General features: G+C 44.8%; 1 long non-coding RNA gene across 1 annotated transcript; it reads right to left on the bottom strand.

Moving 5' to 3' along the window:
- Positions 1 to 19908: 19908 nt before the first annotated feature.
- LOC144681986 (uncharacterized) lies at positions 19909 to 25305 on the bottom strand. Its single transcript, XR_013576902.1, has 2 exons — positions 24736 to 25305; positions 19909 to 23748 (listed from the first exon to the last, which is right to left on the bottom strand). It is a non-coding gene; the product is annotated as an uncharacterized LOC144681986 (long non-coding RNA).
- Positions 25306 to 25910: the final 605 nt, after the last annotated feature.

Here is a 25910-nt window from a genome sequence, read left to right as displayed (position 1 = left end):
TTTGGAATGGATATCTGAGTTTGCTTGAGGAAGCCCTATTGGGGGTGCCAGGCAGGTGAAGCTGCAGGCCAGGTGTATTGTGACCACCAACTGATATTTCCACACTTGCAACCACACACAGAGAGAGGTAAATGTGCCTGGCTTTGGTGGAGAATTAGTTCCAGTGGAGGTCCCCCATTCTCAAAGGAATCTGGGACAGCAGACCTCCAATTATATTGGTAGATTACATAGAGAAGTGAATGCTAGATTAACCATAATGTTTGGATGCAGCTGGTATGTCATACAATATGTTGTTCTTTCAGTAGCTCTGTAAGAAAGAAAGCATGCCAGGCTGATCAAGAGCTAATGTTGCCTGATTGTCCTCACTGGTCAAGATGACCACCAACCATTTCTGCACACCTGGCACACTAACCTGGCCAAAATATTGGGGAATGTTTTTCTCAGTGTTCAGAGCAGCAGAAGAACAGAAATAGAGATGTGCCAACTGCTGCAAGGACAGCTGCAGCCACCATGCAGCATTGGGCTGATACATCAATGATAATCATGGTAAACTGTAAATTGAATTTTGCTACACCTCCTTGTATGCTGCAATGTTGACCAATGGCGACAGCACTTTAGTGACCATTAGACAAGCTACCATGAGCTAAGTAAGCTGTTCTCCCACTTGTCTGCACCTAGACTTTGCATTCTCTTGCCTGGCCCTTCTTCAATCTGTCTCTTCAGCCTTGAAAAAAAGACCTGTTGGTGGGTTTGGATGTCTTTTAAAGCTCTGAAAGCCTTGAAGAATTTTTGTCCACTTATTTTGAAGATACTCTAATTTTTCTTCCCTATTTATATTTCACTTAATCAACTTTGCCCTCCAACATTAATGTGATTTCTTCTTACAATAAGGGCACATGCATTTAAGACTGAGATGAGGAGAAATTTCTACACTCAGAATTGAGAATTTTTGGAATTCTCTACCCCAGAGAGCTGTGGATGCTCAGTTGTTGATTTTGTTCAAGGCTGAGATTGATAGATATTTGGATACTATGGGAATCAAGGAATATGGGGATCATGCAAGAAGGTCTGAGGACACAAGTTCAAAGCCCACCACAACAGCTGGTAGAATTTTAAATTAAATTGATAAAATCTGGAATTTAAAGCTAATATATGTAATGGTGACCATGAAACTATCATCAATTGTCATAAAAACCTATCTGGTTCACTGATGTCCTTTTAGGGAAGGAAATTTGCTATCCTTGCCTGGTCTGGCCTACATGTTCATCTAGATCCTGGTAATGTGGTTGACTCTTAATTGCCCTCTAAAATGGCCTAGTAAGCCACTCCGTTCAAGGGCAATTAGGGACGTGCAACAAATGCTGATCTAATTACCAGTGACACCCACATCCCATGAAAGAATAAAGAAAACAAGAGGAGGATGGCCCAATCTGTGAATGGCACCACTTTTGTATGAAGTATTCTTGGACCTTCTGTTGGCTTATATTTTAAACATATTTACTGGTATGTGAGAATCTAATGCTTAGTGAACCAATATATCATCTCCTCACTCTAGGACCTGAGCATACATCCAATTTTAATTAGATGAAAGTCTCATCCCTTGAAATGAGTTTTATCAGTTTCTAACTAATTTTAAGTTGGCATAAGCCCTCAGCAGAAAATTGGTCAGATTTTGGCATAAAATGACATTTTATGGATATCAGTAGCATGGCCAGCAACAATTGCCTGTCACTGGTTGCCCTGAGAATGTAGTAGTGGACGTTTCTTCTTGAAATTTTGCAGTGTGGTATTCTATGCAGTGATTTAATAGAACTGAATGACATGTTAGGTCACATCAAAGAGTCAACCACATTAGTGTGGTGTCATATCTAGCTTAGACCAGGTAAGAACGACAAGTTTCCTTCCCCTAAAATAAGGGATTTTGGGTTAGGGTTATTCACACTTTATCAGCTGAAGCCATTGAATGGATTGTTAACCTCGACATTGAGCTATATTGCTTCCCCAGCCATATGAAATAATCGTCACTTTTATTGATATGAGTTTCTTATTTCTTTAAAATTGAATTCAAATTCCCAAACTGCCAGGTGGAATGTGAACTCATGTTCTGAAAGATTTTTAGTCCAGGCCTGCTGTAGCAGTAATTTAAACATTGCTCTACCATGCCCTTAAATTGGAGCATTCACTCAGAGGCCATGAGTATGTGGGGAAACAGAAACATTTAACTCAGTGTAGTACGGCTGTTTTTTGACGTTTCAAGTTTAGGCCTATCGTTGAGGGAGTTTTACCCTGCCAGTATTTGTGGATTGCGGATCTGAGAGAATAAATGCTGGCAGTGGGTGACCGAAATGGAAAAAATATTTAACCTATCAACATTTAGATGCAATGCTTAATGAACACACAAAAAAAATCACCAAAGAGTGTAATGAATGCTTATTGTCAAAAGAGGAAGCAGTCTAGAATCCAGACTCTCTGATGGGCTCTTAGCAGTTTCCTAGCAGATCAACAGCATTTGCTGTTAGATTTCCAAGTTACAGCGATAATGTTGAATTCATATTTCTTTTTTAAAAATTGGAAAGTATGAAACAAGCAGATGCCATTTTGCCCATCAAGACCATTCCTTCCACACACCATATACACTCTCCCCTGTCATAGATTCAACCCCATGCATAAAATTGCACGCAATTATTTCCAAAGATAATCAATCCAAATTTCTCAAATATTCATCTCTCCTCACATTTCCACCATTAAACACCGGCTTGCTGCCTTCCTAAGCAAGTAAAAGATACAATATTACATGCTCTGGAGTTGACCGACATCCCAGATATTTCACTGGGGCATTATAAAGGAAAATTTGACACCAAGACAAACAAGGTGATTTTCTGGACAAATGACCAAAAACTTGGTCAAAGAGGTTGATTGTTATGAGTGTCTTAAAGGAGCAAAGAGAGGTATAGAAACGGGGAAGTTTCGGGGGGAAATTCTAAAGCTTTGGGCCTTGGCAGCTGCAGGCATGACCACCAATGCTGGAGCAATTAAAATTGGGGCGCTGAAGAGGCCGAGTACTAGAGTTTGCAGCAGGGACTGAAGACAATGTCTTTGGTCTTCCCAATATTTAATGGAGGAAATTTTTGCTCATCCAGTATTGAATGTCAGATAAGTGGATAAGTGGTCTGATAATTTAGCAACAGTGGAGGAGTTGATACAGCTGGTGGTGAAGCAGAGCTGAGTGTTGTCAGCATGCATGTGAAAACTAAAACTGTGTTTTTGGGTGATGCTGTCAACGGGAAAGCATGTAGATGAAAAATAGAAGAAAGCCAAGGATAGATCCTTGGGGGGCACGAGAGGTAACAGTGCAGGATTGGGAAGAGAAGGACTTTGCAGAGGAAAAGGAGGTTAGAGGTGGATGGTAGTTTGCAAGATTGGTGGGGTCAAGAGTTGGTTTTCATTGCGAGAGGGGTGATGATGGCAGATTTAAGGGAGAGAGGGATAGTACCTGAAGAGAGAGAACCATTAACAATATTAGATAACTTGGGGACCAGGAAGCAAAGGGTGATCAACAGTTTAGTGAGAAGAAAGTCGATGGAGTGGAAAGTGGTTTCAAGGACAAGATGAGCTTGGAGAGGGTAAGGGGAGATAAGAGGCAAACTAGAGAACGATGTAAGTTCAGGCAAGGACATGGGTGATCTTTAGGGGAAATTTACCCCAGTGGGCTGGTGAAAGGGAGGGGAAAAAACAGTAAAACTTGGAAATGACTGGTACTGGTCTGAACTGGAGTTCCACTTTGAGATATACAAAACCAGTTCAGACCAGTACCAGTCATTTCCCAGGTTTTACTGTTATTTTCCTCTGAGAGGTGCTGATCAGGTAATCTTAATCTTAGTGACAAACAAGCCCATGAGCTTGTCTGATTTATTATTGGAAGTGAGGGAGACAGGAGTGAGAGGCTTAAGAAGATGGCTTGCAATAGTGAGGAAATTAAGGTAATTAATATCAGCAGAGAAACTCGAGGGACTAAAGTCTGACAAATCCACAGGAGCTGATGGCTACATCCTAGGCCCAGGGTTCTAAAAGAGATAGCTGCAGAGATAGCGGAAGCACTGACTATGATAAATTCCCTAGATTCTGAAACAGCCCCAGCTGCTTGGAAGTTATCAGATGTAACATCATTATTCAAGGAAGGAGGGATAGACAAAACAGGGAACTACAGGCCAGTCAGCCTAACATCAGTCATTAGAAAGTGCTGGAATCTATTATTAATGAAATCTTAACAACTCACTTAGGCAAGCATAGTATGATTAGAACAAATCAGCATGATTTTATGAAAGTGAAATCCTGTTTGACAAACTTATTAGTTTTTTTTAAGATGGAACTATTAAGGTAGATAAAGGGGAGCCAATAGATGTAGCTGGTTTTCCAAAAGGCATTTGATAAGATGCCTAACATGTCCCTAAAACATGAAAGAAATCATAGACTTTTTTATGATCACACTTTTTTTGGTGATTAAAAAATGAACTTTGCTGAACCAAAAGATAGCTGCCACAAGTCACCTGATGTCTGGAATTCTAAGGTGACCGCTAAGGCATTATATGGGATGTACTGGAGACATGCCCTGACATGTTGCTCGTGGAATGTCACACCTGGTACTGTCAAGGTCCATTTCAAAAAGGAACCATTGAAAGGAAATAAACGTCATTTGCATCTTTATAAGCTTACCTCTCCAGTGGAGTCCGATGGCCTACCAAGATAATAGGTATAGCTACCCGGAACAACGCCATCAATATGGATAATAACTCTTTCAGAGGCTAATAGCTGGGACATTATAACCCACCAAAGAAAAGCCAATCCAGACACCAGATAAACATCCCTTTATGAAATAATTGTGGAGGAAGGAAATCAGATGACTTGAGCGACCATTTTGACATTTCTATATACAGTTGAGAACTCAGAAGCAGCTGATTTATCTCCAACCTGCAAACATTTGACAGCAAGACTCCAAGCTGGCCAAGCAGCCTGCAACAAGCCCTCTTTGAAGCCTGTTTATCTGGAAGCCACTGGCCACTGCCTGCCGAACAGACCAAGTCTCTGAATACCAACCTCATCTCACTATATCACCATCATCTTAAAGAAATTCTGCATTTCTGCCTTCAGCCAGGAACCTTCCTGAACTGGATCTTCTCCATGAAGGAACCCCCTCTGGATTTGGACTTTCTGGACTCTGAAAATCACATGAACTGATATCTATTTCTGTAGTTCTTTTTACTGTTAAGTTATTCAAAGTTGTTATTCATAGGGAAGGTTGTGGCATAGTAGTATTGTCATTGGACTAATATTCCAGAGACCCAGGGTAATACTCTGGGGACCCGGGTTCGAATCCCACCAAGGCAGATGGTGAGAGGCCAAGTAAATGGGATCTATACGCCGGGAAAGCCAAAAATTGGTTTCACACAGTTGTGAAACCAATTTGCAATTGTCCACTCCATCCGTCAATGGCGGGCCACCTTTCCCACTGCTGTACATTGGGAACTTAATTTTAATACATCTGCATATCATTATAAGCCTTGCTTGCTAGAATCACCCCGCCCTATGTCAAATTTACCCCCATATTGGCAGGAAAACATGCCGGTGCAGAACACGTCTCGACAAGTATGACGTGCAGTAGTCCGGACTTACCGCCAGGGCCTTGCTCATGTTGCGGGCATCCGGGGAGCAGAAGATGCTGGAGCCCGACAGCAACTGGATCCTGGAGGAACATGTGCATTGCATGCTGGGTGGGTTCTGATGGACGTGGCTCTGCCACGAAGCAGCTTCAGGACATCAATGCCGTGGTCATGATCTGCTACAGATGATCGTCGAGGGGGTGCAGAGGAAGGTCCAGCTGTGAGTGGGAGAGGAAGGTGTAGCAGTGTCAGGGGGGAATGTGGGAGAGGAAGGTCTAGGTTTGATTGGGGGAGGAAGGTGTACCGGAGGAAGGGGATGAGGTTGTGAGGGGGAATGGGAGTACAGGGGAGGATGGTGTAGCCAGGGAGAAAGCAGCAATTGGGGAGGTAGGCGTGAGTGGGGAGGAAAGAATGGGGGAAGGAGTTCGCAGGGGGAGGAAGGAATCCAGGGGTTGGAAGGAGTTTGCGGGGGGAAGGAGTAAGCGTGGAGGGAGGAGTAATGGGGAGGGTATATCCAGGTAAATGTGCAAGGGTGGGGTCTGTGGAGTCGATGACTGTCTCCTGGGGAGCAAAATGAGGGTGAGTGTTGTAGGAGGGAATGGTGAAAATGAGAGAGGCTAGAGTGAGCTGGTAGGGTGGGAGGGTGAGGGTGCGATGGTAGCGTTAGAAGGGACGGCGAGGGTGATTCGTGGGGACTCGGAGGCAGACATGGAGCCTGGGGGTGAGAAGGAGCAGGTCGGGGAGGTCAGTGTGGATGGGGGAGGGATTCGCCGGAAGGTAGGGAATGTGCACATTCACCTGGACATCCAGGAAAGAAAAGGGTTCTGGCTGGTAGGTGATGGTGGGGAGGTGGAAGGTGATATTGGTGGGAGGTTGGGAGTTGCGGGGGGTCGACAGCATGGGGAAAGAACATGGGTGACTGGGTAGAGGGGAAAGGTTGGTGGAGTTAAAGACATACTTCACCAGTTTCATCTTGCAAAACTGAAAGTAAAAGGAGTCTCGTGTTGGGCAGGAACAGGTGTTGCATGGGAGTGTGATCAGTGGGTGGGGAGAGATGCAGGTCAGTTCAGATAGATGACCGAAAGCAAACCCCAGCAGGCAGCATTGAAAATGCTCAGGACATTGAGATGAGTTTGTTGGAGGAAGGAGCCGTGTGCATGGGAAAGTGCACGAGGATCCGAAAGGCCCTGCCACACAAACACACCTCCCCCTTCAGAATCACTCTTGGGCTGGCTGCATGCAGCTAAAGTGCTAGTGGGGGGAGGGGGGGTTGGGGTGGGGTGGGGGGGAGGTGATGCAGGGGGAGGACTCGCGAAGCTTGTAATTGAAATTGAAAGACACCATTACACATTATTCAATGAAAGTGAATATATTTTCAGATTGTAAAGTGACAAAATGTGTTCACCTGTGCAAGCACACGTGTCCAGAAATTCTTAATTTTTCTAGGCCTACCACCTCCAGCTGCTGCCCTGACATCCGCAGCAGGGGTTGGCCCTGTTGCCTCTGATGACTTCAGTGTGCGTCCTCTGGACAGCCAAGGCCTTGGGGTCCCCATCTTGCTTTGGTTGTCCTCCTGTGGGCCAGTTGCTCCCTCTGTGGTGACAGAGGATGAGGTTGAGGGGGTCACAAGCAAAGAGGACTCAGAGGGAATGGACAGACTCTCAGATTCCTGAGTGGATGACCTAGGGGTGTCCAGCTGCCGGTCCTCCTCCCTTCAAATGCCTGAGGGCCCCAGCCTGACTCCTTGAGGGGAAGGAGCACCTGGAGGGACATCGAGATGCCCTGTTTCCCTCTCACTTTACCACTGCAGGAATTCACCCATGGCTACCACGATGGAGTGTAGGTCTGCGCACATCTTCACATTCTGCTGGACCAGAGGTCTCCATGGTATCCATCATACTTCCCATGCAGACCCCCATACACGCACAATGTGGGCACCACTTCATTGGACGCACACCTCTGACCCATGTACCATTCTGTTGAAGGCTTCCAACAGCTCTGCATGATGTTCCCCGTCTTCTGCTGATTCTCCAAAATGGGTTGGAAGGCCAAATCCAGAGGCTCGTCATCTGACTCGGACCTCACAGATGCCTCTTCTCAACAGTCTTCCAAGTGGCGGGGTGCTCGGCTGAATCTGCCTCCTCCTACTGCAACATGTGTCCATGTGGTGACACCAAATTGTGAACCCGAGCCTGCTCTAAGTCAAAGTCCCAGCAAAGTCTGTGTCTCTGCGCTAGTAGAGGGTGTGGGTAAGCGCTGTGAAGGGTCTTCCAGGCTGCTTATTTCCAGCTATTTAATGGAGGAGGTGTCCTCTTAGCGGGAGGTGAGGATGTGGATGGAGCTGAGGGACTGGCTGGCTGAGGGTTTCATTTGCTTGGCAGAGCTCCCTGTGAACCAAAGTAGGGATGCGTAGAGAGAGGGATGATGTGGTGCAGGATCCTCACGTGGGTGTTCGCCGGCAACCTCACCGTTGCCACAGACACAGTCCACATCCTCACCAGTCAGCATGATGGCATGCTTCTCAAAGTGAGTGAGGGGCCTAATGTGGGCCACTCCATCCCCAGCCTGGGACCTCTCCCTGCTACTGTGAGCCAGCTAGTCCTGCATGTGAACAGATGGCGAGAGTGTGAGCAAGACACATGGCTCTGTGTGGAATGTTTGTATGGTGAGCGGAGTCATGGATTGGATGAGGACATGAGCTCCAGTGGATATGAACCTGATGTAGATGTGAGGGTGTGTGTGAGAGAGAGTGATGATGTCCCTTGAGCTGGCAGTGAATGAGATGCCAGTGAATGTGTGATGGGTTTGTGAGTGTGTGAGTTTAGAGTGATGAGATGGTTGACTTACCCTGGCAGCATGGATGAGATTGTTCATCCTCTTTCTGCACTGGATGGCTGACCTCTTGTGGGCAGCGTTGGCACTGACCACAACTGCCACCACCTCCCAAGGCGGATTGGTGACATTGCTGCCCCTCCTGCAGCCAGAGTGGGGGTAGAGGGAAGTGTTAGTGAATTTGGGTGCTGCAGTCTTCTTGCCTTTCGGGGCCATGTCTTCCCTGCAGCAGTCCTGGTCTGGAAGCACTGAAAGGTGTGCGCGCGACTGCACTTTAAATATGGCGCCCGGCATGAGGAAGCGGCGAGGTGATGGCGTGGCGGGCGAATTTGAGGCTGCCTGCCAGCCACCTGGCATGTTTCTCGGGAACCTAATAGGAAAAACCGGTTCAGACCAGTATTTTTATTTCCCAGTTTTTACTGTTTATTCATTCTGCAAATGCATGATTAATGAGGCAGAACTGGAACATTACAGCGCGAAAAACCGCCATTGCAGCCAGTGGGAAGCATCCTGCTACCACACATAGTGCAAATCTGGGATGATCTGCCCATTGTTTTCCTTGGCTGGGGAATCTAGAACAAGGGGACATGGTTTCAAGATGAAGGGCCGATCATTTAGGACTCAGGTGAGATGAAATTTCTTCGCTCAAAGGGTTGTGAATCTTTGGGATTCTCTACTCCAGAGGATTGTGGGTGAACCATCATTGAAAGTATTTAAGGCTCAGATAGATACAATTATCGTGTCTCGGGGGATCAAGGGATTTGAGGAGCAGGTGGGAGAATGGAATTGAAGCCCAAATTGTTATCCATGATCTTATTGAATGGCGGAGCAAACTTGAGGCACCATATGGTAATCTGCTCCTATTTCTTATGTTCTTGAGCTGGGGGTTATCTTTGCATTTCAGGATAATCCTGGAATAGTAAGCAGTTTTAACAGATAACAGTAAGGCCCAAAAATGCTTCATGTGGTCCAGCCAGATATGGCACTGAATAGTTAAACCAATTGTCTGCCATATCCTTTCAAGTCTGTGTCACATGGCTTTAAGGGAGTGAAGATGAGGGCCATACCAGGAATGGCCAGGGTGAGAGAGAGTAATGGTTTTATTGGATACTAGGGCAACAGAAGTGGAAGTGGCGACGTGATTAAGTAAATTTTGTAGCTGCATTTGCTGCATTAGCTGCAAATTTTGTATCTTGGCAAATGGAGGGCTATATTCTAGACAATTGAGATTTTGAAAGTGCAGTTGCAGGTGAATTGAGGGTGAGTCTTTTCCAAGGACAGACACAGAATGAGATAGGGTTGGGACATGGAAAGGGATGTACTAACTGGGACTCACCAGTTTTTTTGACCTTTTTTTTGGGCTTACTTTGTGGTGGATGACTAATATTTGCATATTTCTCATCCACCCATTTCTGTGGATAAATAACCCTCCAGGAGACCAAATGCCACAGTTGCCTAAGAATGGAGAACTTGTGCATGTTATAGAGTCATTCTGGCAAAGGAGACCATTTGGCCCATCAAGTCCATGACCTAACTCTGTCGATCAATCCAATCTGTCATATTTCCTTGCTCTTTCCCTGTGGTCCTGCAAGTTTACTTTTCTCAACTGCCCAACCAATTTCCTTTTGAAATCATTCATCACCTCTTCCACCATTGTCGCAGGCAGCGAGTTCTAGCTGCATTCGTCAGCACCGTTCCTTCCTGCCAGTTGCTGCTCTGGCAATCTTCACCACTTCTTCGGCATCTATACCAATAGTTTGTACTGGTTCACTCTGCCCCTCATGAAAACACATCCTCATAAATTAGGGTAGCCTCTTTCCCTTCATGATTTATACAATCGAAGCCTGTAAAAGATCCCGGAAGTAAAACAGTTCCTAGAACTTCACGCAGTCTGAACAGGAGATCCAAATTCAATTCCTAGTCTTCATAGATTGCTACTGAGTTGCCATCAGAAAGGAATCTCCCTCAGTAAGTTATCAAGTTAAGGGGCTCAATATTTTTTTTGATCTTGCTCAATGCTACAATGAGCTGTGCTCGATGAATCAGTGATTTCCTGTAACAAATGATCCCTGAGCCACAATCAATAAAATGTGTGACTGATTTAAATAAATAATTTCTGAGATATGCAAAACCTAAATTAAGCAATTTGGTTCAAAATCCTTCTCCAAATAATACTCAACTAATAGAGTAACTCCTATCAGTCACTCCTGAGCTAACTTCATTACTCTTTTCCCAAAAAACAAATCACCATAATCTACGCTTCAAAAAGGTCAAATTTCGTTTTATTAAATTCCCAAAACTAGGCTCAACAAATTAGTTGAGTTCTTTCAATGAATTATCCCTGGCCTGTGGCTGAACTAACAAAGCACATCCTAGCAATACATTACTCTAAATTTTACTCAATAACTTTACTTAATGGGCTCACCAAGTGTTCAGTAAAGAAATAATGTGGTAATGAGGTACAAAGATCAGCTAGGCTGTCGGTTTAAATCTGTTGTTTCTGCATTGATTTAGCTGATCTCACATTAGGCGATGGTATAGGGCTATAGCTTTTCTCAATGTTCCCAGACGAGGGAGGAGAAAAAATCATTTAGGATTGTTGCTCACATTGCAGCTGGATAGGGCATGTGCATAGCTGACATGACAGAAAATAGCTTAAAAGTAACCTCACCATAGGGTAAAATACCCTAATAACACTCACCATCATGATGAAGGCTAGTTGGACATTGTAACTGACAATTCTGGAACAGAATACTAGCAGCAGTCTTCATCATTTTAGGAAAAGAGGGAAGAAAATGAAAAAAACCTGAGGAAAAATATCTCTGAAATAATTATTTTCATTATTTAATAAATGAAACACGTTCTTTTAAATAAGCTATTCCTATGCAACTCCCTCTTCCATGCTTGCCATTCACCTGTTTTTACCATGTTTTCCTAGGGTTGCCTCCCTCTTTCAATGAGTTTGTCACTGATTGACCACCCATTCTTTTGCAGTTGGACAGGTCCAGTCTTTCTAGATGGTCAAAACTCTCCTGCTTCCCAGAGTGATGCTTTTTTGAAGGTGTTCTGCCCGTTGAGGTCTTCTGCTATTCATTCTAGTCCAGCTATTGTCCTAGCTATGGAATCCCTTCAGCCCATGTTGCCTTATTTCCTGCTCATATTTTGTTTCACAGCTTTTCCAAGATTTGCTTTCAACACTGAAAGTGCCACTTCCACAATCCACCATTTGGATTACAATTCTCACAATCTACCATTTGGATTAAAATTCTAATTTTGCTTCACTTTCTCTTCAAATATTGATTCTATTTAGACTTTCTGCTGAATCCACTTAAACAGTGAACATTCTGAGACTATGCCCGTGAACAGTTCCACTACAATAGATAGTGTAAAAATTCATTCAGTAATTCAAAAAGATTGTCATGGTTAAGATTTTTCTCATATATTTATTACCTATATTTTGGATCTTCACATCTAGCTCAAATTTCAGCCAATTTAAACTACCTGAATGTAAACTTGATATGAACGGCAAGTATGTGGAGATTTGCAGTCCTTGCGGTGAGATTGGAATACAAGAATAGGACAGCTGATAAAAGTATATTATCCAGGCTTGCTAGAAAGCTGAGTTAATCTGGATTTGTCTGTATCAGTCAAGCCAGGATAATCTCAGAATTAAATTCATTCTTAATTTCATGGCCAGAAGCTCACTTTTTTTCTCTGAAAAAAAATGTAGCAGAAACACGCTGTAGTGATTACATGGCCTTGTACTTCTTCATCTGTGACCTGGAAATATCATCCCTCTGATATGGTTTCAGCAGCATCTTGCCTGGTGTTGTTTGCAAATCCATTGTCACCCAAAAATGTTTCCACATATAGGACACTTAGAAGAGTTTCTCCACATAAATAGGAAGTGAAAAGTAAAACAACAGGGTTGAAATGGGCTAGATGCAAGATATGTTGAATGATTATGGAGTTCCCACTCACAGCCACATGACCCATTTTTCTGGATGTGATTGCTTCTTCCCTAGTACTTCAACAATGACAGCAACACTTCTACATCAGCCTCAGAGAGGTCAGCTGCTCGCTTTTTCCCTTTTGTATTACCAATCATTTTGTTCCCTCTTCCTAGAGTCTCCTTAGCCTTTTAACAACACCCAACTCTTTTAGTTACTATTAAAATACAATCTACAACAGTAAATAGGAGGTTATTGAGTGGGAGATGGACACAGAATCACACTGATCAGTAGAGGAAGAATCAAAGGCACATTGAGTAGGAGGAAGAGATGTTTACAGAGGTGTGGAGTGATCAGAGAAGGTAACTAGGAAGCACAAAGGACATGTGATATTGAAATTGTGTCCTTATCCTTCCCATCCTGAATGTTCCAAGCTCCTCGGGGCATTAGCACTCCTGTTGGCAGGACTCTTGTGCTGCCAAAATTATTGAACTTAATTGGCCATGGAATTTCTGTCTGAGTTAGCCTCCTCTGATTTCAGCAGGCATTAGTCTTGCTCAGCTACATTTGCATCAGTGGTCAAGGAATGTCAAGGCCTTTGTCTATCCAACTTGCATGACATTACATAAAGAAGAGGGAAACTTGTGGTAACCCATTTCTAAGCAGGAATGCTGCTTGGCGACGGGGCTTTAACAGTACTGATTCTACAATCTATGCTTGTGTCTCGTGAGGTGCTACAGTGGGACTTTCATCTTACCTTGCAAAATTAACCCATTCATCACCTTTTGAAACTGTTAAAACCAGTTAGCATGGTTTTAGTTGCCTTATCTCCATCAGATGTAGAATGGCATTTTATAATACCAGAAGTGGGCATTCTTTTCCTCTAATTTTGCCTCTGTGAAACCATCTTGTTCTCTTGATGTGGATGAATCATTTGCATGTGAGAGTTTTAGATTCATGAATAGATGAGCTTGCATTCATCAGCACCTGAGGTGGTTTGTTTGTTAAAGACTATGGCATAAAACAAATGTTTATTTACAGAACACGTTGGACTAGTGACATTAACATGCAGTAGGCACATAACTGGCACTGGCAAGACACCTGCAGTATTGTTGCCATGTGCCCAATGAATAAATTATTTTTGCATCATGATTGCATTTTCTAAATCTCTCTCTCAAACCATTGGTAAAGATGCTGTGAAGTTTGAGAACGATAGCAAATAGAAGGTTATAGATTGGGAAATGGACACACTGATCAATAGAGGAAGAATTGAAGGCATGTTGAGTAGGAGGAAGAGAGGATTATAGAGATGTGGAGTGATCAGAGGAAGTAACTAAGAAGTACAAAGGACATGAGACATTGGAGCATAAGAATGAAGGGAGCAATGAGTGATATTGAGCATCAGAATCATGTTGGGTAAAAAAGGCATGAAAGGAAGCAGGAGAGATTTCAGATATCTGATATTGGGCATCAAATGCTGCAAGGGAATATCTGTAGACTAGTCAGCTCTCATTATCTTTGTTAGTCTACTTGCAGATGCCTCAAGAACAGCATCAGGAGAATTCCAGGCACAGGTGGTCGCTCATTCTTCCACCCTCCCCCTCTCCGTCTACAATTGGTGCATGATATAGGGAACTGAGCAGTAAGATAACTAATGAAGGAAAATCTAAATTATAAAGTGATGACATAATTCACTACACCCAGCTGATGTACAATAATAATGAGCTGCCCATACACGACTTCTCTTAGTTCCATGAATCTTTTTCACAAAAAAATTGACTTTATGTCTCTGTATTAAAATTTTCTTTCTTTCATGTTAATGTTAGGATCATTGAATCCCTCTGTGGATTTTGCGAGTACATTCTGCAAGCTGCCCATCTTTGCCAATGGACATTGTTTTGAAGCAGCCTCCTCCACTCTATAAATCTCAAATCTACCTTGTAGTCTACACTGAATCCCAGTGGTGATCTCATCCCCTGTAATACTATGCTGTTTGTCACCAGTCTATTACTTCAGATCATTAACACCTATGGTAACACACAAATTTTATGGCCTCTGTTTATAATGTACTTTACTTTTTTAACCCACTTTTCAGGTTTTATTTCTTCCCTCTGTAATATCCCTTGTGCAGTTCTTGAACATGCTGTTGAGTCTCTGAGTGTCCATCTCTCCCACGGCTATCTTTGAATTCCTCCAACTGGGTTTCTGCCCCTCACAATACCAGAATGGTCCCAACCAAAGTCGGCATTCTCTATGACTGTGACCATAATGCATTATCCCTTAGGGCCTTAGCGGAAAGGATACATAGGTCAATCACAAGGACTTTAAACTAATAAGTGGTACTTGGGGGCAGGATGGTGTGACAGTAAGGTCTAGGTGTGGGTGGGAGAGGAAGGTGTATCTGGGGGGAAGGCGGGGAATGAAGGTGTCGGGGGGGTGAGTTGGGGGAACGAAGGTGTCATGGGTGAGGTGGGGGGTGAATGAAGGTGTCGGGGGGTGAGGTTAGGAGAGCGGGATGAAAGTGTTGCGGGGGTGTGAGGTTGGGAAGGGGCGAAAGTGTCGGGGCTGAGGTTGGGGGAACAAAGGTGTCAGGGTGGGTGAGGTTGGGAGGGGGATGAGGGAATATGGGGAGGAGGGTGTAATGAGGGAGAACATAGCAAATGGGAAGGCAGGTGTAAGGGAGGAGCAAGGTGTAAGGGAGCGAATTCGGAGGGGGGGAAGGAGTTCATAGGGGGGAAGATGGCCAGGGGGAGGAGGGAGGAGGGGGAAGGAGTTCACAGGGGGGAAGATAGCCGGGGGGAGGAGGGAGGAGGGGGGAAGGTTTCCAGGTGGAGGAGGAAGTAAGGTGAGGGGTGGGGATGTCCAGGTACACCTGCAGGGAGGGGTCTATGGAGTCATTGACTGCCTCCAGGGGATCAAACTGAGGGTGGATGTGGTAGGAGGGAATTGTGAGTATGAGAGGGGGAAGATGGGGCCAGTAGGGTGGGAGGGTGAGGGTGCGTGGGCAGCGGTAGAAGTGATGGCGAGGGTGGTTGGTAGGGACTCAGAGCAGACATGGACCCTGGGGGTGGGAAAGAGGAGGTTGGGGAAGGTAGTGTGGGTGGGGATGGGATTCTCAGGAAGGTAGGGAACGTGCACGTTCACCTGGACATCCTGGAAAGACAAGGGCTTGAGTTGGTCGGTGATGGTGGGGAGGTGGAAGGTGATGTTGGGGGTTGACAGTGTTGGGGGAAAGGACATAGGTGACTTGGGGAGTGGAAAGGACGGGGGAGCTAACAATATACTTCACGACTACCATGGCTGTCAAATTGAAAGTGAGCGGAGCCTCGTGTTGGACAGGCACAGGTGCTACATGGGAGTGGAATCAGTGGGTGGGTGGAGATGCAGGCAGCTCAGATGGACAACTGAAAGAGAACCCCAGCAGGCAGCATTGAAAATGCTCAGGACAGTGAGATGAGTGTGATGGATGAAGGCTCCACGTGCATGGGAGAGTGCTTGGACGAGGCCCTTAAAGGCCCATACCTCACACTTCTGCCTCCAGAATTATTCGTGGTCCGGCTGAATGCTAGTGGGGGATGGAGTGGGAGAACACGTGAAGCCTGCCGATGAAGCTGAAAGACAACATTATACATTATTCAGTGAAAGTGAATATATTTTCAGATTATAAACTGAGAAAATGTGTTCACCCGTGCAACCACTTGTGATCAGACTTTCTTAACTTTTCTAAGCCTACCACTTCTTCTAGGTGCTGACCTGACATCCGCATCAGGGGTGGAGACAGCCTGTGCAATGGTTGGCCTTCTTGCTTCTGATGACTTCAGCGTGCGTCCTCTGGAGAGTCGAGGCCTTGGAGTTCCCGCCTTGCTTTGGCTGTCCTCCTGTGGGCCAGCTGCTCCCTCTGCGGTAACAGAGGATGAGGTTGAGGCGGTCACAGGCAAAGTGGACTTTTGGAGGAGTGGACTGCCTCTGACATTCCTGAGTGGATGACCCAGGGATGTCCAGCAAACGCTCCTCCTCCCTTCGGGTGCCCAAGGGCTCCGACCTGACTCCTTCAGGGGAAGGAGCACCTGGAGGGGTATTCAAGATGCCCCGTTTCCCCCTCATGTTGCCAATGCAGGAATTCACCCACGGCTACTGTGATGGAGTAGGTCCGCGCGCATCTCCATGTTCTGCTGGACCAGGGTCTCCTTGGCGTCCATCATCCTTCCCATGGAGACCTCCATGTGTGCACATGTGGGCACCACTTCATCAGAGAGCAGGCGGATGCACTGCTCTGACTCACGAGCCACTGTGTTGAGGGTTTGCAACAGCTTTGCATGAAGTTCCCTGCCGTCTCTTGATCACAATGAGTTGGAAGGCTGAATCCAGAGGTTTGTCATCTGACTTGGACCTCACAGATGCCTCTTCCCCAGCAGTCCTCAAGAGTGCCGGGGAGCTTTGCTGAACCTGTCTCCTCCTGCTGCGGATACGTGTCCATGTGGTGACCACCAGATTGTGAACCCGAGTCTGCTCTATATCTAGGTCCCACCGAGCTGTGTGTATCTGCACTGGTGGAGGGTGTGGTCAAGCGCTGTGATGGGTCTTCCAGGCCGCTTATTTCCAGCTCTTCAATGGAAGAAGTGTTTTCTTGGTTGGAGGTGAGGACCTGGATGGAGCTGAGGGACTGGCTGGCTGAGAGTGTTGGTTGCTTGGCAGAGCTCCCTGTGAACCAAAGTAGAAATGGCCCTAATGTGGGCCCACTCCACCTCCGGTCTGGGACCTCTCCCTACTGTTGTGAGCCAGCTTCTCCTGATGGAGAGAGTGTGAGCAGGATGCATAGCACTGTGTGGAATGTTTGTATGGTGAGTGGCGCCATGAACAGGAATGAAGATGTGAGCTCAAGAGGATATGAGCCTGATGGAGATGTGAAAGTGTGTGTGAGAATTAGTGGCGTTGTCCTTTGAGGTGTGAGATCCCTGTGGATATGTGACCGTTTTGTGAGTGTGAGTTGAGAGTGATGATGGTTGAGTTATCCTGGTGGAACGGATGAGATCATTAATCTTTTTCCTGCACCAGATGGCTGACCTCCTCTGCACTCCAGTGCTGCTGACTGCCACTGCCACCCAGGCCGGATTGGTGACGCTGGTGGAGCTCCTGTGGCCAGAACAGGGCAGAGGACCTCTTGGCGGCCTTCCACTGCGTCCAGCAGGTGATCCAGAGAGGTGTCACTAAATCTGGTGATTGCCGTCTTCTTTGCTTTCGGGGCTGTCTGTCACCTGAAGCAGACCTGGCCTGAAGACATGAAATAAGCCTGTGCTCTGGTGCGCTTTAAATATAGCGCCCGGAGCGAGGAAGCACCGAAGTCATGGCGTGGAGGGCAAATCCGAACTCGCCCGCCAGCGATCCGGAGTGTCCCGTGAATGCATTGTTAATGAGGTGGGATGCACCAGGAAAGGGATGGTACGGCATGAAAACCCGCCATTACAGCTGGCGGGTGAAACAACTCTTTCCACGCCCGCCACTTCACAGCACAAATCTGGTCAGATTCCACCCAGAGATTGAGGTAAGCGGACGTGCGGGTCAGAAAAGTAGAGAATTACTTGAGTGTGTCCCAGATAGTTTTCTGAACAATGGGCCAGATCTTTACTCATTCAAAAACTCATTCATTTAGACAGAATTAAAATCAAGCTGTCCTAGAATCAACAAGAGGAAAGTCATATTGGATTTAGTAATGATCAATGAACTAGATTCAGTTCACAGCTTAACAGCGAGCAAACACTTATCTAATAGCAATCATAATATGATCAAGTTCAATATAATGTTTGAAAGGGATTAATGTGAAACAGCTACTAAGGGCAGAATTTTCCCAGTCTGATGGAAGTGGGTACTGGAGTGTGCAGGGTGGCAAATGACATTGGGTCAGGATCCCAATGTGAACCCGCCCACTTCCGCTTTCCCAAGGGCAGGTTGTGAGTCCAGCAGGGAACCACCTCCCACCCCCCCAACCCCTCCCATCCACCCACCATGGATGTGGTGGGAAAGCAATTGAGGTGATTAAAAGGCAATTAAGTGTCTTTTTAATCATGGAATCCCTCTTTCCCAACAGCCCATATGTTCCATGCTGTGCAATCTGTCAGGGTAGAAAAAGTGAGTGCACAGTGGGAACACATCACAGATGTGAAACTGACCTGATATAAGCAGTATAAAGGCTGCAATCGGTAGGCCCGTGGTCAGCCACAATGAAAGGCCTGTGCTGAATGGAGCAATACTTTCAGCCTAAATTCACTGATTTTCTTGGGAACGGTTACTTTGTGCAATTTATATCAAGTGCCTTGGATACCACTGAAAGTAATCTCACGTTATTGCCTCTGAGACATCCCTGTGGCATATTTGGAAGTTGTTTGTACCTCTAGGAGGAGGTGCAGCTTGCTCCAGCTCTTTGGCTATAACAACAGGGGCAGCAACACCAGCAGCGGAATCAGCTGCTCTCTCTATAGCCATGGGCAGCTAGACAGAACTGAGGGGATAGTCACAGGGCTGTACCTTGAACATGGAGGTACCCTCAGCCCAGGATGAGACCAGTCCAACCCCGAGGGCTGTCGGCTTTCCTTCCCTTGCAGAATTCCCACAGATCTACTGGGTTGTAGACTGCACTCGTGGCAATGAAGGTGCCATCAGAACAGCCAGAAGTATTTGTTAATTGGAAGGGCTTCCACTGCTGTAATGTGCAGCTGGTTATGTCGCCACAGCAAGAAAATAATGCAAGTGTATGCCAGGTGTGCAGGGGGCTTCCATGACTGGTTGATCTTCTGGCAGTCTCATGTTCTGCAGCCCTTCTTTCCTGCAGTGACTCGCAGAGACAAGAGATACCCACTTAAGACCTGGCTGATGACCCCCAGTGAAGAAATTGAGGTACAACCAGAGTGACAATAGAGCAAGCCATTGGCTTGTTCAATATGAGGATCTGCTTCCCAACAGATCTGGATGTGCCTTTCAATGTGACCCATCAAGGGTGTCCAAGATTGTTGTGGTCTCCTGTGTCCTTCAACATGATGCTGCAGGGAGGACTGGAGCTGGTACCAGAGGAAGGTGGAGAGCACTCGGCATTCTAGGAGGAGGAGGAAGACAAGGAGGAGTAGTAGGAGCATTCTGAAGTGCTATTGGTGCCTGCAGTCACAGACCTAACAGTAGATATTGTACACTGTAGGACTGTGTATAGACCAAGTAATAATATGGGCTTAAAAGAAAGGAACTTCAATAATCGTGGATGATTTTAATCTTCATAAAGGTGATCTTGGCAAAGGTAGTGTTACTGACAGAAGGGGGTTTAATTTAGAACAGCCCTGATTTCTCCACTCACTACTGGTCTGTAAACAGAAAGGCGTTTTTAATTTTTGATTTCTGCCTTTATAAGTGGTGGCGTATGTTCCCCAACCCTTCAGTTTGGAGTGATCCAATCCTCTATCAATAACCCCACAGCAAACTTGAGATAAGGTAAAATAAGAGGATTGGTTTATTTTATAGACACACAAAATGGGAAAGGGGTTTCACAACGTCTGCCCCTTTTTGCATTCATACAATAAAAGAGGGATAAGGGAAAGAAAGGGGTTCAGGGCAGTGACCTGAATAAAAATAAGAATTACGGTTTCACGTGAGTCCAGAATCAAATGAGGAATTATTTCGCAGAGTGTAGCTGTCTGAAAAACCAGTGGTGTATAAATCACTTTTCCAGTGGTGTTAATTTCCCAAGATGAAGTAAGCATGCAGAGATTGAATCAGTTCTGTAGGTGACAGTACAAAATCTTTCCAGCAGTCAGGTTAGATGGGGACCAGTTGTCCAACCTGGCCAGAGCTTGCTTGTATATGGCCTGCCCGTCAGATGATAAACAGCAGACTGAAGATGGAATCCAAAAGCTGTATAATCTAAGCAATTCAAATAGCTCAAATCTTGGTCATGTGACAGGGTGGTTTTGGGTTGAGCTATTCAGCTATTGAGGCCGCTTGTTCAAACCCATTGTGTTTTGCGCAGGTAACTGTAGAACCATTAGCACAATGTTGGAGATGAGGAATCACAAATAGCTCTGCCTTTGTCCATAGCTGGCTGGTGCAGACGTCTCATCTACTATCCTTTGTGTTGGCTTGGCTGGAATGTTTATTCAATGCAAGGAGTGTTACATTCCAGGGGTTTGATGTGTTAGCCTTTGTCTATTTTTAAACTGTTCAGAAACTTCCAGAGCTACCATCGTGTTGTCAGCGGCGGCCATTTTATCAGTCCAGCCATTTGTCCATTTTAAAAGAAAAAAATATTCTTATAAAGTTGCCAGCATGACGTAGATATATATATATTTTCCTTCATGTCTTTTGATCGTGACAATAGTCTGGAGAGTGAGTTCATAGGGTGTATTTGGGACGGTTTCTTAGAACAATGTGTTCTGGAACCAACCAGGGAACAATTTATTTTAGACCTAATAATGTGTAATAAGGCAAGGTTACTTAATGACCAGATAGTAAAGGATCCTCTTGGCAAGAGTAATCATAACATGATTGAATTTCACATTCAGTTTGAGGGTGAGAAATATAGGTTGGAAATTGAAATCTTAAGTTTAAATAAAGGCAATTACAAGGGTATGAAGACAGAGTTGGCTAAAATGGAATTGGAAATAGGTTGAAAGGTAAGATGGTAGGGAAGCAGTGGTAGACATTTAAAGAGATATTTCATAACTTTCAACAAAGATACATTCCATTGAAAAAGAAAGATTCTATGAGAAGGGTGCACCGTCTGTGGCTAACAAAGGAAGTTAAGGATGGTATCAAATTGAAAGAAAAGGCATACACTGTTGCAAAGATTAGTGGTAGGTCAGAGGATTGGGAAAATTTTAGAAACCAGCAAAGGATGATTAAAAGAAGAATAAAGTGGGAGAAATTGCAGTATGAGAAAAAACTAGCAAGAAATATAAAAACAGATAGTCAAGACTTCAATAAGTATGTAAAATGGAAAAGAGTAGCGAAAGTAAGCACTGGTCCCTTAGCAGGTGAGACTGGGCAATTAATAACAGGAAACAAGGAAATGGCAGAGACTTTGAACAAGTGTTTTGTGCCTGACTTCACAGTGAAAGACATGAGAAGAATCCCAAGATTAGCAGAAAATCAATAGGCAAAAGGGAGGGAGGAAATTAAAACAATCACAATCTCTAGAGAAAAAGTATTAGGAAAACTAATGGGATTAAGGGCTGACAAGTCTCCTGGACCTGATGACCTGAATCCTAGGATCTTAAAAGAAGTGGCTGCAGAGATTGTGGATGCATTTGCTGTAATCTTCCAAAATTTCTTAGATTCTGGAAAGGTCCCAGAGGTTTGGAAAACTGCAAATTTAACACCTCTATTCAAGAAAAGAGGGAGACGGAAAACAAGAAACTATAGGCAAGTTAGCCTAACATCTGTCATTAGGAAAATGCTAGAATCAACTATTAAGGAGGTAGTTGCAGGGCATTTAGAAAATCATAATACAATCAGGCAGTGTCAACATTGTTTTGTGAAAGGGAAATTGTGTTTGACAGATTTATTAGGGTTCTTTGAGGATGCAACAACAGGATGCATGGTGTACAATATATATAGTGCATTTGGATTTCCAAAAGGTATTCGTTTAGGTGCCACATAAAAGGTTACTGCACAGGATAAGAGCTCATGGTGTTGGGGTGATATATTAGCGTGGACAGAGGATTGGCAAACTAACAGGAAACAGAGAGTCAGGATAAATGGATCATTTTCAGATTGGCAAACTGCAATGAGTGGAGTGCCACAGGGATCAGTGCTGGGTCTCAACTATTTAAGATCTATATTAATGACTTGGATGAAGGGACCCACTGTATTGTAGTCAAATTTGTAGATAATTCAAAGATAGGTAGGAAAACAAGTTGTGAGGAGGATACAAAGAGTCTGAAAAGAGATATAGATAGCTTAAGTAAGTGGACAAACATTTGGCAGATGGAGTATAATGTGGGAAAATGTGAAGTTGTCCACTTTGGTAGGAAGAATAAAAAAAGCAGAATATTATTAAATGAAGAGAGGCTACAGTACAGAGGGATCTGGGTGTCTTTGTACATGACTCACAAAAACATGCAAGTACAGCAAGTAATTAGGAAGGCAAATGGAATGTTGGCCTTTATTGCAAGGGGGATAGAGTATGAAAGCAGGGAAGTCTTGATACAATTGTACATGGCATTGGTGAGACCGCACCTGGAGCACTGTGTACAGTTTTGGTCTCCTTACTTCTGGTGGGATATAATTGCATTGTAAGAGGTTCAGAGGACATTCATTAGGCTGATTCCTGGGATGTTGGGGTCATTTTATGAGGAAAGATTGAGCAGGTTGGGCTTATACTCATTAGAATTTAGAAGAATCAGAGATGAGCTTATTGAAACATATAAGATTCTGAGGGAGCTTGACAAGGTTGATGCTGAGAGGATGTTCACCCTCCTGGAGGAACCTAGAACTGGAGGGCACAATATAAAAATAAGGTGTTTCCCATTTGAGACTGAGATGAGGAGAAATTTCTTCTCCCAAATGGTCATTAGTCTTTGGAATTCTCTTCCTCAGAAAGCAGTGGAATATATTCAAGGCTGATTCAGACAGTTTTTGATCAACAAGGGAGTCCAGGCTTATGGGGGGCAGACAGAAAAGTGAAGTTAAGGCCACAAACAGATCAGCCATGAGCTTATTGAAGGATGAGGCAGGCTCGATTGGCCCATGTGCATTTCCTGCTAACCATGAGTGAGTGAGTACGGCTGTGATGTTTATCCACCAATATGAGGCTTTGATCGATGTTCTGTGAACTGACAGCCAGAGTGCGCAGGCAATTGGTGTGGGCCATCAGGTAGTTGGTGGCTTACCGTATCTGATTCTCCACGAGGTTGGCCACTTCTGAGACATCGCAGCACTCATGCTAGAGATGGACTCCTCCATTTTTCCTGCAAGGGTGCCCACTGCCTCTGGAAATTCCGACTGAAGCACACACATTTCACATTGCTGCTCCACAAGTTTAGTTATGACCCCTCAGGGTCAGCATCTGCGGCCAGCTGAGCAGATCTTGAAGTATCCTGTGCCCTCTGATGGGGATTTTCCACTTCTGTTCCTGTCTCTAGTGCCTGCTCCAGCTCCTGCTCGAATGTGAGTGACCCTCTCTGTGGATGTTGAACCCATTGCTCTGTGCATATCTGCATTGGTGAAAGTTACACAGGAATCATGTGACACTGTATCCTCAGAGTGCAGGTCCTCATCTGAGGACTCCTCAGGCTCATCTCACATTTCCTCCGTCAGCACCATTAAGGCACCTGTGGGAGATGAAAGACATGAATTAGTGCTGAAGTAGGTGAAATAGGGTTCCAAGTTAGCATTGTACAGATCACGACATTTAATGTATCAGTGACGTTGATTCAACATGAGTGACAGTGAGGTGCCAAGTGACAGTGTGATATCAAATGCTGTCACCAGGTCTCTTCAGCACCCCTTCTCTCCATCAGTAACATCCTGTACTGCTGCCACCCTACTGATCTCCAGGGCTTCCTCCTCCATCGAGGCCACAGTGGCCATGGCTGCAGCTCCAATCCCTGATTCTCTGCCTCTCCCTCGAATTGTGGGCTCTCTTCTCCTCTAATTAGAAAAGGCAGAGAGTGGGGATTGTGAGAAGTGAACTGATTGCTGAGGATGGAAGGCTGACATTTCAGGAAGGCATGAGAGTGGGTGGGAATGGGTGTGGAGGGCAATAGGATGAGGGAAGAGTCCGAGTGTTGTCTGTTGAGATGGAGAGTTGAGGAGGAGGCTGTAGAGAAAGGAATGTGTGTATAGGTCAGAGGAGTGATGTACAGGAAAATGCTAGGGAGGTGCGAGAGTGATGGTTACCTTGCTGAACCTCATAAGGTCATTAAACCTTTTCCAGCACTGGATCCAGGTCAATAGCACCACACCAGCTACTAGCAGCCACTCATGCTTGGTGAGGCTGGCTCATAAGGAGGACTTGTCTCCATTCCATCACTGCTTAAATTATCACATCCAGGGAGGAGTCTGTGAACTGGCTTACATGTCTTCCATCCATTCTGTAGGTTTTTCCTCCCTCACACTGGATTGTTTCCTGCAATCTCTTTTGTGAGTCCTGCTAGCATCCCTTGAATAGAAATCCTTCATTGCTACTTTAGACACAACATCCCGTCTGCCCTCTCAGATTGGTCAGGGAACCCAAACGCAGGATGATAGTTAGTTTGCTTTGGGACTGATCAATGCCTAGATCAAATCAGTGTAAATCAGTGAATCGAGTTCCTGACCCGGAAATGGTCACAGCTTTCTGGCAGGGACTCAGCTGAGAAAATTCCGCCCTAAGATTCTAGATTTAGGTAAGGCTGACTTCATTGGGATGAGACAGAGATTGTCCACAATGAACTGGGTAAATCTGTTAATGGATAAAATGACAGATCAGTGGGGGATGTTCAAAAAGAATTCAATGTGAACCAGTTTGTATCCGTAAAGGGTATTTGCCAAAATAGACAACGTGGACAACCAAAGAGATAAGACAATGTAAAACTAAAAGAAAAGCATATAAAGATTGGGAAAATGGTACAGATCCTGGTGAATGGAAGAGATACAAAGAGCAGCAAAGGGTGACAAAGCAGATAGTAAGAACAACAAAGAGGAGTTTGAAAACATACAAGGGATATCAAATACAATACAAAATGTTTTATAATTACATTAGGGAAAAGAGAGTGGCCAGAAGCAATGTGGGTCCTTTGATAATTGATAACGGTAAAGTTATCAATGAAAATCAGGAAATGGTGGACAAGCTGAATAACTACTTTGTGCCAGTAGAGGAAGAGCCCATTATGCCAGCTATGTCAAGGAAACTACTATTAAATAAGCGACAGGGACTTAACAAATTCATGTAAGCAAAATAACAGTGATGGAGAAATTAATGGCACTAAAGAGTGACAAACCCCCAGGGCCAAATGGTATCCATCCCAGGGTTTTAAAAGAAGTAAGTGAGAAGGTTATGGATGCCCAATTATAATCTTCCAAAGTTCTCTTGATTCAGGAACTGTTCCTTCAGGTCGGAAAATTATGCATGCCACTCCACTATTTAAAAATGTGACACGGAAACCAGAGAATTATACACCAGTTAGCATGTCAGGAAATTATTAGAGTCTATAATTAAGGATAAGGTGACTGAACACCTCGAACATTTTCAGCTGACTGGAGAAAGCCAGCATGGATTAGTAAAGGGGAGGTTTTTTTTTTAATGGTTCAACATTTTTATTATTTCAAACCAAATTATAAGGTTCACTCATGTTTACATAGGCTTCTGAGGAGGTCTACTTGGGATGTTGGCTCCTGGCCTGAAACGTGGAGGTGGAGTTTGGTCCTTCCTGGCCTCTTACGAATGTTTTCTTACCACTTTGCTGTGGATGGCACAGCTGACACAGTAATGCAATTTAACGTACAGCTTGGG

The sequence above is a fragment of the Cetorhinus maximus genome, chromosome 6 (genome assembly GCF_964194155.1).
Source record: "Cetorhinus maximus chromosome 6, sCetMax3.hap1.1, whole genome shotgun sequence".
Classification (NCBI taxonomy): Eukaryota; Metazoa; Chordata; class Chondrichthyes; order Lamniformes; family Cetorhinidae; genus Cetorhinus; species Cetorhinus maximus.
Note: the sequence above shows the minus strand (reverse complement) of the source record. Positions and strands in the feature narration are given on the sequence as shown.